This window comes from Lissotriton helveticus, chromosome 5_1 (assembly GCF_964261635.1).
Source record: "Lissotriton helveticus chromosome 5_1, aLisHel1.1, whole genome shotgun sequence".
Classification (NCBI taxonomy): Eukaryota; Metazoa; Chordata; class Amphibia; order Caudata; family Salamandridae; genus Lissotriton; species Lissotriton helveticus.
The window spans coordinates 1,988,948,290-1,988,960,746 of record NC_136065.1 but is presented as its reverse complement, the minus strand read 5'-3'; the positions used below and the strand labels follow the sequence as shown (position 1 = coordinate 1,988,960,746).

General features: G+C 46.8%; 1 non-coding gene across 1 annotated transcript; it reads left to right on the top strand.

The window, feature by feature from the left end:
* Nucleotides 1–673: 673 nt before the first annotated feature.
* TRNAR-CCG (transfer RNA arginine (anticodon CCG)) lies at nt 674–746 on the top strand. The gene has a single exon. It is a non-coding gene; the product is annotated as a tRNA-Arg (tRNA).
* Nucleotides 747–12,457: the final 11,711 nt, after the last annotated feature.

Sequence of the window (12,457 nt, the reverse complement as noted above, 5' to 3'; positions counted from 1 at the left end):
ACTCCATTACAGTAGAACACATTTTCCAACTCTGTCTTTTATTTTTACACACCGGTCTATTTTTTTAAGTGTGTTTACGCAAATTAGTTTAATTGAAGAGAAACAAGACTACAACTTCCACAATGCACTGTTATGCTTACTCAGAACCCTTGCCACGAGCTCGTGCGCGTCACCTCGTATTCCATTCGTGAAGCGTGATTTTTCATTCCGTAGAACGCATGCGCCTTGCGGATTCACTCCAGGTATAGCTAATACCTGCCGAAGAGCACCCTGGGATCTGTAGTTCTCCATGTACGTCAGAACAGTGAATTAGAAAGTGAAAATTGCATAACTAGTCAGTAGATCAGAGTAACTTTGATTGCTCTGCTCCTCTCGAGTGTGCGTGGGATAGGAGGGTACCTCTGAAGGAAGGGGAGAGCCGGCGTGTCCTCTAGTCCTCCAGACCACGTTAGGTACGGGAGGCGAACGGGTGGCGTGTTCGGCAGCCGCCACGGCCCCTCTGAGTCCGAAGCCCATGCGTCGGGTTAGGGATCTCGGCGGTTCCCCCTCATCTCGCTGGGGTCACCCGCGGGGAGCCCTCGGTTCCATCTGATCCTCCTCAGCTTCCGTTCAGTGCGAGTGGGCGCGCGCTGAGTAGCCATGAGACTTCCTGTATCAAACGTTTCTCTCAGCTGGCCCAGTGGCCTAATGGATAAGGCATCAGCCTCCGGAGCTGGGGATTGTGGGTTCAAGTCCCACCTGGGTCGCATCGGGAGATTTTTATATCCTGGGGAAAATAAGAAACTAGCAAGATCGCGATATTAAAAAACATAATAATGTTCAACGAAATGTCTCCGAGTGTCCGTCTTTGATATATGAACGTCGTGATTTTTTTAAATGCCGTGTAAAGGAGCTGCCTGGTGACACCTACCACAGACTGAAGGGGCGCGTGTTTGTCTGCCTGGTGACCTGCCTAAATGGACAGAAGACATTATTCCCCAACAGAAGACCGAGCCGCGGCGACAGGAAGCACGGTGCTCAGCTCCACGACCTAAGCGAATAGCTGAGTGGGTTCCGCGCCCACTGCTCTTCCTCTCTGCTGCTTGCGGGCTCCATCCACTCTTTTCTAGATCTTTATTTTCGGTGCTCTTTTGTTTGAACTTCTGAAGATGAAAGGCAGAACCAGCCTAGCTGTGATGCTAATGTCAGCACGCCACTCGGTCCCGCACCCGCACGGTTTGGGTGTCTACATGGGGGCAGAACGCCATTCCTATATGGGTTCTGCACACAATCAAACCCTTACTTCCTTATCAGACCCGATGACAGGCTCTTTCAACTTACTTTCGTGCGGTTTGTGCATGGCAACACGTCTTGGTTTTCTAGTGCTCCTGTTGGCAAGGGCTTAGCTTCTATTGTTTCAGCAGGGGCAGTGGCACCGGAGATCATAGGCCCGAGGGGCGCACTAAACTTCGAATATTGCTTTCTTCACAGTTCAAGGAGGGGAGGGGCGTTTACTTCTTTGCACTAGGGTCCATAGTAAACTAGCTACGCCAATGTCTTGAAGGGGGCACTGGTGACAGCAGATAGGTGCCACCATCCACTTCTCACCTCTTCACGGTGCCCTAAAATGTCCTTTCATGTATGTAAGAAAGAGGAGGACCTCTGCTGTGGGTGGGAAGGACAGACAAGAGCCCTCGACGGGCCTAACCTTCCTGTTCACAAAACCGGCCTAGAAGAAGTAGGAGACGTAGTCAGTGCACTTGTTATTAATCTGATACATGGTTCAGTAATCCAAGTAATGTTTGCAATATGACAAAGGACAGAGTAATCCCTTGGAGGCCTCTAGCAGTGCAACTAACCCAGCTATTCTGCTGCTGTGATCCGATGAATCAAACACACAGCAAGTGATGGGAGAGCGCTTGCTATAAATCCAACCACCGGCAGTCGCTCGGGCAGCATCCCAACCCACCATCCTTCATGCCACTTTGGATTATACTGGGGCAGGGTCAAGACTAGTTTGCATACAGCTGGGTCCACACTGAGGTGGCATGCCGGGCAAAATAACGCTGGACTGGGCTGCTGCCCAAGTGATTACCAGTGGCTAAAATTATTTCAAGCATTCCATCCATTACTTTTTTGTATACTCTAGTAATGTTATGAAGGCTAACCCTTTTCATTTCTTTCTGTAATTTGATGCAGGGAAAAGTAACCCATGTAATTTCCGCCTGTAATTTAATATATGCTAACACAATTAGTGTAATCATTTGTAATCTAACACGAATGAGTAACGAGAGTAGTCAGCGTCTGTAATTTGATTCATGGGAAAATAATCAATTTAATCTTTTGTTTTATGCATCGTAAATTAATTCTTATATTCATCTGTTATCCAAGGAAGGGTAATATAAACAGAGTTATCTTATGTGATGTCTTGCTGTAAAAAAGAATCATTGTAATGCCCTTCAGTACCATAAAATACGTTAAAGTCATTATTCATTTGATCAAATGTAGGTTAAAGTAATATGCACATTCGGATTCAGTTATTTGATGCAGGGTAATATAATGCTTCTATTCTCCTGTAATTTGATACAGGAGAAGTAACCTGTAATCTGAATCATATGAAGGTAACGTATGTGATCCAGGATAACGATTTTATTCGGTTTCTGCACTCTGATGCAGGGTAAACAAATACATTTAATCTGATTCTATAATCTCTTGAAGGATAAAGACATCCATTTTAGTTATTTCTGTTATCTGATGCAGGGTAAAATAGTCTGTGTAATCTTTTTGTAATGTAATGCATGCTACAGAAATCAAGGCCCTCTATTGTTCTGTAATGAGAGGTGGAGTAACGAATTCAGTCCGCGCCGCTGCTGCCCACACCACTCCTCTTGTCTGCATGTGAGGACCATTTGAACTTCTGCTGTTGTGTGTGTTCTGTGGCAGGGAACAGGGTTGTAGCTATCAATGGTGCAGCAGGCGCTGAAGTAACAGGGCTTTATGGGGGGTTTCCGCCCTCCCCCCCAAACCATGAATGATGTTTAGGTCGAGCCTGTACATGCATGCACTGTCTGCAAGAGCTGACATCTATAAAACCACTCTAATCCCACCTCCTGCCTACTGTTGGTGCATTCCAGCGTCACTCCTCTTTGCAGCCTTCTGTCTCGTTCAGCAGCTGATACCTCACTTCCTTTCAAGGCTGAGGAGCACCAGTACAGTGCACTTACGCTTGCCCTCTTTATCTCCTGTTTGGGAGAACTTTTTCTTTATTAACGCTTGCGGCCCATCGCTGACTCAGGGGTCACTTCCTTTAAGTGGGTGTGTTTTTTTGGCTTAATTAGTGCAGCATCTCAAGCCTTTCTTTTGTTTAATTTGATACTTGCCCGCCTCTGCTCAGGAACTCAATCCTGTCACACCACTAGGCTTCCTTTTAACTGAACATTTCCCTCACAAAAAACAATTGAGTTATTGTAGTAATTACTCCACCACTTGGCCACGTGATTTTATAAATTAACATAATGGAGTTGGACTTTTCACTTCTGTGTTTAATAAAAACAGCCGTAGCAATATGACGATCTTTGTCGCTATTTCTAAGTGGGGGAACAATGAGGCCGTTTTCTACAGGCGAATCGCCAGAGCATAAGCAGTTAAAAGTACAGATTCTATTACAGGACCGGAGGCTTCAGATTATGCTTCTCTTTCTTTTACTGTAAACTCACAGCAGCCAATAAACACACAGTTTAATACATTTAAACTACATTAACCATGATGCTTGGCCCAAGCCACGCCTCCTTTAGCCCTACAAGAGCCCTGGTAACAGTCCCAGCTTCCTCTTTCTTTGCTGCTCACACAGCAAGAGATAAGTGCTATGCTCCTTATTCTATTACATAGCGTTTGACTGATTTGCTTATATAGCGTCTCGCTTTGGTTTAAATATTTCAGCTTATTGATGTTACCTGACTGCGGTAGTGTTTGCAGCACGAGTTGTATATTTGCCGTTTTTGCCAAATTGTTGTTTGCTTAGACGCCGTGTTCCCACGCTCTGGGGCCTCTCAGTGGGTCTGCGGCGGCGGCCGTGTGAAGAGAGCTTCAGCGCTCGTGATCGGAGCATCGCTCCTTGCCCTCGCGCTTCGGCGTTTGAAGTACCGACCCGCTCTGCGAGTTTTACACTCCTGGGCCGACGCTTCTGACGGTCGCAGGAAGGCGCAGGTCTCCCCTAATTGCCCGAACGCCGAGAGAGAGCCGACAACCACTCGGCAAACGCGTGTAGCACCAGTCACGTCCATTGGGCTATATTTTGGTAGCATTTTGGGCTCGACTTGGGCTACACACGTTTTGGGCCGTTTTTCCACTGATTAACACCGCGTTTTCGAGTGAGCTGGTGGAGGAAGACGCCTGACTGGCTGCAATTAATAGTTTATCTTTTAAGGAGTGAGCACACGCTCCATATAGTAATTTCTCGGCTCTGACGCCCTGTGGGCTGCAATAATCTCTATACAGCTTTGCTGAGGGGGTTTGGTACTAAACTCTGGTGAATTCCTGTGTGCGGTGGGGCTGACCCCCCCCTTATTACTCCTCTTGTGCCTACCTCAGATCCCTATTATTACTCTACCCCACTGTGTGTTGTAGCTATGGAAGAGTGGGTGTATTTTGACGAGGAGGCAGGGGAAGAAACCTATGAGGAGCAGCCTGCTGCTGCAGTGGAGGATAAAATTGTTGAGGCCTTGGACGCTTCGGTTCAAGCCTCGGTCAACAAGGCAGTAGAGAGCACAGTGCCTTCTACTGTGCAACAAGCATTGGCGGCAGCACTTAAGCCTATTACCAAACAATTAGAGAACTTTGCAAAACGTCATGGCTTTACTAAAGACAAGTCCACGAAAAAGGCTCCACCAGCTCAGGAGGCAGGCAGCACTGACCAATGGCCACACACGGATGCGTTAAGTTCCCTACCGGCGGCATCTGGGCAAAATCGTGGCTACTCTACCAGTGGCAAAGCCAAGAGCAAGCAGCACTATGTGGACACAGACACTACTACTACCACAGGTACCGACACCACGGACAGGGACGAGGAACCACCCCCGAAGAAGAAGGCAAAGAAATGCGCCTCTTCGGCCTCGGTCCCTCCCCCTAATACCCCCTTTACATTCAACCCTACAGAGATCGTTCACCCTAGATCTTCGGATTGGGTCCCGGCCACGGCTGTGGCGGAATACCTGCAGGAAAACCTTAGAAAAGGGTTTGATAAAGAGGTCCGTAATCGCCTGAGATCTGAATGCCCTCGGCCCGATCTCGCCCATAAGGTGGCGGAAACTCCCGAAATAGATGTTAGTCTGTTAACCTTTTTGAAAAAATTTGCAAAGGATCCTAAAAAGGGCATCGACCGTGCCTGGCGCGGTTGCCGGGATAAAATGCTGGACGTGGTAGGTCCATTGGCAAAGATCCTCGAGATGGCACTGCAGGCCAAGGAATCCAACGTTCCAGTTGATCCGGATATCTTAGCTGGTTGGACCCAGCGCGCCAACTGTTTATTAGGCAATGCTAATTGCGCGCTGTCCACGGAACGACGCAAGTGACTTCTAATGAGAATGGACTCTAATGTGACTGAATTGGCAGCGGCGGAACCAGGTCCCTTAGCCGAGGGCAATCTCTTTGGAGATCGCTTTGTTAAAGACGTCTCCAAATTCGTGGGGACCTTCACCTCGTTAGATAAGGCTCAAACAGGAATCAAGCGTGTGTTTCATCAACAAATTTGTAACAGGGCCGGACGAGGTCGGGGGCGCTCGCCAGGCCGCTTCGCCAACCAAGGTCCCCCCAGAGGTGATTTCGGTAGAGGTCGAGGTGACTGGGACTCGACCAGAGGCGGTACATTCTATCCCACACGGGGGACGGTTCAACAGAGGCAGATTTCAAGGAGGTGGCAACAGAGCAGGCTTCCACGCACAGAACTCCACAGGTGAGCGCAATCGATTGTTTTCACATTCCATTGGGGAGTCGCACGAGACATTTCCTTCACAATTGGGGTCTTCTGACCCAGGATGCGTGGGTCTTGCAGACTGTTCAAGGTTTTCAACTGGAGTTCTACCAGACTCCCAGACAAAGGGCCAGTCCGAGACAGAGGAATTGCTTCACAAACGCGCTATAGCGGTGTGCGATTACAATCCACACGGGTTTTGCAGCAATATCTTTCTAGTTCAGAAGAAGGGAGGAGGTCACAGACTTGTGTTAAATTTGAAGGACTTCAATTACTTCCTGGTGTACAACCATTTCAAGATGGAGGGCATCCATCTTTTGGCAGATCTATTGCCGCAAGGCGACTGGATGGTCCGTTTGGATCTAAAAGATGCCTATCTGTCTATTCCCATCTATCCGCCTCATCGCCGATTCCTTCAGTTTCAGTGGAACGGACGATGGTTCGAATACTCGGCCCTTCCTTTCGGGCTTTCCTCGGCTCCTTGGTGCTTCACCAAGGTGATGAAGCCGGTGGTCGCTCACCTTCGAGAACAGGGGATTCGGTTGATAATCTACTTGGGCGACATTCTGATCATGGCTCAGATCCCGGATCTAGTGTCGCAACATCTGCAAACGACCATTTCGTTACTTCAGAATCTGGGGTTTGTAATAAACCAGACCAAATCGGCTCTGATTCCGTCACAATCAACGGACTTCCTGGGGTTTGTGATCAGTTCACAGGCGGCACAGTTGGGTCTTCCAAAGTCGAAACTGAAAGACATAAGGAAGGAGATCCTATCTCTTCTCAACAAACAGATGGTCTCGCTCAGGACGGTCGCCAGAGTAGTGGGTTTATTGGCGTTGTCCGTTCAAGCGATATTCCCAGGGCCCCTTCACTACAGGGCGCTGCAGAGATTGAAAATCCAGCACCTCCAGAGAGGGCTGGTTTACTCAGACCTGGTGCCATTGTCACAGCAGGTGAGAGACGAGATGCAATGGTGGTTGAACCACGTAGAGGCGTGGAACGGCAGGGCCATTTTCGGTTCCGTACCCGAGGTGGTTATAGAATCCGACGCCAGCCATTGGGGCTGGGGAGCAAGCTGTGGCACTGTTTCAAAAGGAGGAAGATGGTCTCCTCAAGAGCTGGAGTTACACATAAATTGCTTGGAACTTCTAGCAGGATCCTTCGCGATCAAAACCCTCTCCCCGCAGCAGACGTCGTGTTGCATTCTTCTCAGAATGGACAACGTCTCAGCGGTCCGATATATAAACAAATTGGGAGGGACGAGATCGTCCATGCTGGTGCAAATAGCCAAGTACTTTTGGCATTATTGCCTCAACCGTCAGATCACGGTTATTGCAGAATACATACCGGGACAGTCCAACGTGGTAGCGGACTGGAACTCGAGACACCTGAGGGATTACAGCGATTGGCAGCTGCATCCCACAGTGTTTCACTGGCTGCAGGACATTTGGGGTCCTTGTCAGATCGATCTGTTCGCATCCAGGCTGAACAGCCATCTGCCCAAATTCTTCAGCTGGAGGCCGGACCCAGCGGCGGCAGCGACGGATGCCTTTCTGCAGGACTGGACGGGGGCAGTGAACTACGCATTTCCCCCCTTTCTTCTCATTCCACGAGAAGCGTCGTACATTCTCAAGCAGAAAGCAGAGGTGATCCTGGTGACGCCTCTGTGGAAGTCGCAACCTTGGTTCCCGACATTGTTGGGGATGTGCTGCGACCTTCCCCGGATGTTGCCCTGGGCGGAATTCCTTCTTCTGGGACCTCTTCAGGAGCAACATCCACTGATCCTGTCTCAGCGCCTAATGCTGATGGCATGGAGGCTCTCAGGCAACAGTGGAACTTGACTGGAGTTTCAGGAACAGCTAACGACTTCATTAGACAGGCTTGGGCCCCTTCCACGAGGAAAAGGTATTCTTCCGCTTGGAAGGGATGGTTATGTTGGTGCGTGGAACGGGACTTGGATCCCGTGGGGGCAAGCCTTTCACATGTTGTGAATTTTTTGTCTGAGAAGGCAGCTAGCGGCTAAGCCTATCGATCGGTGAATAACTTCCGATCGGCTATTTCCGCGGGACACTCCCACATTGATGGGAAACCAGTTGGAGTTCATCCCTTGGTGTGCAAACTCCTCAAAGGAATTTGTGTTGCAAATCCTCCTAAGCCCAAATATTCGGGGCTGTGGGATGTTTCCTTAGTTATCAAACTTTTGGATGGTTGGCCCTCTAATGAATTGCTTTCTAGGAAGCAGCTATCAGCTAAACTTGCTATGTTACTATGCTTGTCAGCCTGTAGGAGATCTTCGGATGTACGTGCACTGGATATTACAGGTAGAGTTTTTACTCCGGAGGGAGTTTCCTTTACTATTACAGGTCGCACAAAAACGATGTCTAGACTGATTGAATATAATGCCTTTCATAGTAATGCCAAACTTTGTGTTGTCCAATGCTTGAAAGCCTACGAGCAGAGTACTCGTTCTTTGAGACCGCCTGGGGTTACCCAGCTTTTGATCGCTGTGCAAAAGCCGTTTAAACCTGTGTCCTCTGCCACTATTGCTAGGTGGCTTAAGTTTATCATGAAAGAATCTGGTGTTGATGTTCAACTGTTTGGGGCGCACTCAGTGAGGGGTGCTATGGCTTCGAAGTCATATTTGCTGGGAGCTAATATTCAAGATATTATGCATTGTGCTGATTGGTCGTCTGAGTCGACATTCAAACAGTTCTACTATAAGCCGGTGGGAGATATTACTTCTGTTGTTTTTGATTCAGCGTTAAACTAGCATAACCTGAAGCCTCCGGTCCTGTAATAGAATCAAAAATTAGCTAGCATTCGCGCCAAGAATTTTCAATTCTATTAAAGACACGGAGGCGAGGATTATCTCACCCGGCTATGTCATGCTATGATCATGCTTACCTACCCGTTATTATATGATTGATGCTGATTTATACAGAAGTTACGGGTTCTTTATTTTCTTTCTAGGTAATGACAAGAACAAGGATTGAAGACTCTACTACTGAGGACTGAATTTGGAACGCTGTTCCCTGTTATCCCATGTTGGGGATTATTCTGAAGTTGGAAAGAGATTTCCGTGTTATTCCATGTTGGAGAATATATAAGACTTTTGGATTTTGGACTTATTCTGTATGTTCGTGCAAAGAAAGAGGAAGCTGGGACTGTTACCAGGGCTCTTGTAGGGCTAAAGGAGGCGTTGCTTGGGCCAAGCATCATGGTTAATTTAGTTTAAATTTATTAAACTGTGTGTTTATTGGCTGCTGTGAGTTTACAGTAAAAGAAAGAGAAGCATAATCCTCGCCTCCGTGTCCTTAATAGAATTGAAAATTCTTGGCGCGAATGCTGGCTAATTTTTGATTCCAGTACATGTTGCTTTTGGCACTCAATTATTACCGCATAGTTCCAGTGTCACTCGAAATAACTGATCTGCTGAGAATTGTTAGAAATGTAACCTTAAATACAATAACAGACATTTTTCGTAACTTCAGTTTTTACTGGTCGTTTTACGTTGATCTTTAAAACGGAGCTAACGAAAGAACACATTAATAAACAAACCTCTTATAAGATTGTTCATAATTGTGAACTACGTATTTTTTGTAGGCTTGTGAAGTATGTTTAACCAATATTAGTGTTTTAGTGCAACAAAAACGCTGATATCTCAATATTAAGAAAATTCTTTGATTAAACATAAGTTGTTCAAATGCAGAGAGCTTGTCATGTGCCTGCGTATGTTTTTTAATTTTTTTATTTAATAGCACGAACCTGACACAGGTGCATTAAATCGCTTTATAATAGAACCAGACGCTACACTCAAGGCACAATCATATTAAGTAATTGGCCCAGAATCCCAGGATGCATAGCCAATCCTGGGATTTAAACCTGTTACCTAGTTTCAAAGTCTCCAATTTTGGCTGCCCCTAGGCCACAAAGGCCCTAGAAACACAGGGGCATATTATCAAGCCTGTGCGATAAAATTATCGCCGCTTTATCCGCCGAAAACGGCCGATAAATCGGCGATAATGGGCTTGATAATATGCTCTATGGAATTCCAATCGAAGCCCATGTTAGATGTCTTCACATCTAACATGGGCTTCGATTGGAATTCCATAGAGCATATTATCAAGCCCATTATCGCCGATTTATCTGCCGTTTTCGGCCGATAAAGCGACGATAATTTTATCGCACAGGCTTGATAATATGCCCCACAGTAACCACACCGTCCATCTTTACTGATAGCAAGTGTATTTAGCCTTAAGGTTTCAATTACACATGCCTAACAACTAGTTCTCCCTGCATCATTTTTTTTATATTGCACATTACAAAGAATTCCAATTTGAAGAAACCTCTCATTTACTTTTCTTTTAAATATAGTTTTTTGCAGTTTCATTTAGCGCAATCTCTCCCCTAAGACATGCAGGGTTCTCGAGACCATGTTTACAGTGTCACAAGTTCTACAATGCAGCATATTTTGGTAAATACGCTAGGCATAGGTGGCTACTGTACATCTTCTCTTTGGCGAAGGTTGCTAAATTAACTAGCATTAGAGCCAACGCTTGTCCTGTGATGGATTTCGAGTCTGCCCTGCGATATGTCATACTATGCGAGAAGATGTAACCCCGTGACGTACATTAACAAGATGTAGCAAGTCTTCAAAGAATTGTTTCCTTTCATAGGGCATATAACTCCCAAAGCAACTTGTAATAATTTTCATCTTAAGGTAGCAGTATTTTATTTACTATACCACTAGGTCACACCTTCAACCAAGTACCTGTCCCCTAGTGGATCCTTGGTCCCTTTAACTTTTCTTGTCAAGAGCTGCTCTAGTTGCATGTACCCTGTAATGCACGTGTTAGATGTGCTGTAAATATAAGCACACCAAGGAGTAACTTATTTACTGCAAACATTGTAAGCTGTTCAGTTCACTTATTCAAAAGTTCTACTGGTGGGGAGCACTTTCCTCCTTCTCTGCTGGCTCTGTGTGTAAATGGCTTTGTAAAGCGCCAACCTAGACAAAAGACACTTGAGTAAATTGATACTTGTATAGCGCACTACTCACCCGCAAGGGTCTCAAGGCGCTTGTACGAATACCGCTGTGGAACCCATCCTGGCTTTCCCTGTGAGGTGTCCACTCCTGGGCACCCCCAATGTGGAGGCCAGGCATCCTTAGCGTTGTGGGGGCCATTGTGGAGATTAAGCAAGCTATTGCCCAGAGTTGCAGAGTGGGACTCCATGATTGGAATAGGCACGAGGCGAGAATTATCAGGTCAGTGGAATTTGGAGCCCAAGACCCGCTGAGGCAGGGAATTGAACCCTGGCCCCGGGCTAGACCTCTGCATCAGGGTCTGCCGCTCTAACCATTGAGCCACACTTCTCCAGAGTGAGGTAAAGGGGCAAAGGCAGAGATGCTGTCAGCAAGTGAATTGAAGGGTAGCTGAGTTCGGAGGGTGGAAGTGACTACTTCATACTGATAGAGTGTCCTTTAAAGAAGTGCACCACCATATAGTTATTAAAATGGAGCATGGCTGGGATGGGTCTCTAAATCTGTAGGGTAGATTATGTTATTTCTTTTGGTTTGTATTACATTAATTATGCTGCTATAATGTGCTCGTAGTGTTGCCGTTACTGTACTGTTCTGCACACAGGGTACAGGAAACACTGCTATAGCAGCAGTGCTCTGCATGCTAGATAAAGTTAATACTGGCACTGTCAAACTGTTGCTGCAGGTAACACTGCACCTTTCACCCATTGTTCTGTGTCTAATGCTGGAGGTTATGTTCATGTCTCCAAAAATCAAAAGAGGGAAGGAGGGGCAAAAATGTTTACAGAGGTCCTAAACCCATGCTCCTCCCTGGGACAGTATCATGAATCACAAGAAAAGGTTGGTTCTTCCTTAGCCAGATCAGGGGATCCCTAACAGTGGAGGCTGGGTGTGATCAGTGCATCTCAACCGCCTTATAGGGTCCTCTACTACGATTGGGACCCTCCGCCTTCTTAAGGAACTTGGTCCAACCTCCAGAGAGGTGGAATATTAGACCGGCTTGACCGGCCAATCACATCGGGTCACTCCCTATTAGAGGGTAACCCCCAGTCCCAGATAGGGGCAAAAACAACTTCACTTTTGGTCCTGATGAATTGTTGCCCGACTTTGGGGCACTAGGGCACGAAACATGTTGACCACACCTTTTTAGTAGCTATCCTGGTACTTGATGACCATCTGATAGCACCACTGTTTTTAGCTAGACCTGGCACCTACTCCCCATAAAACTTGTCCTTCGGTAACCAGATACTATTTTAAGCACCACACTCACTTTTCACTAGTTATACTGTTAGGTAGACCCCTTTCTTGCAAATGTATCCTTACGGCATCCTCTGACCAAAAAGATCTCCAAAAGAGAGCCCCCAGCCCGTCAGGCATTGCAGCGCCGGCCTGACGAAGAGCACCCTATGATGAAGCATGAATCCCTAACGGGTGTGTGAGGGCATCATGATCTGAAATTCAGATCT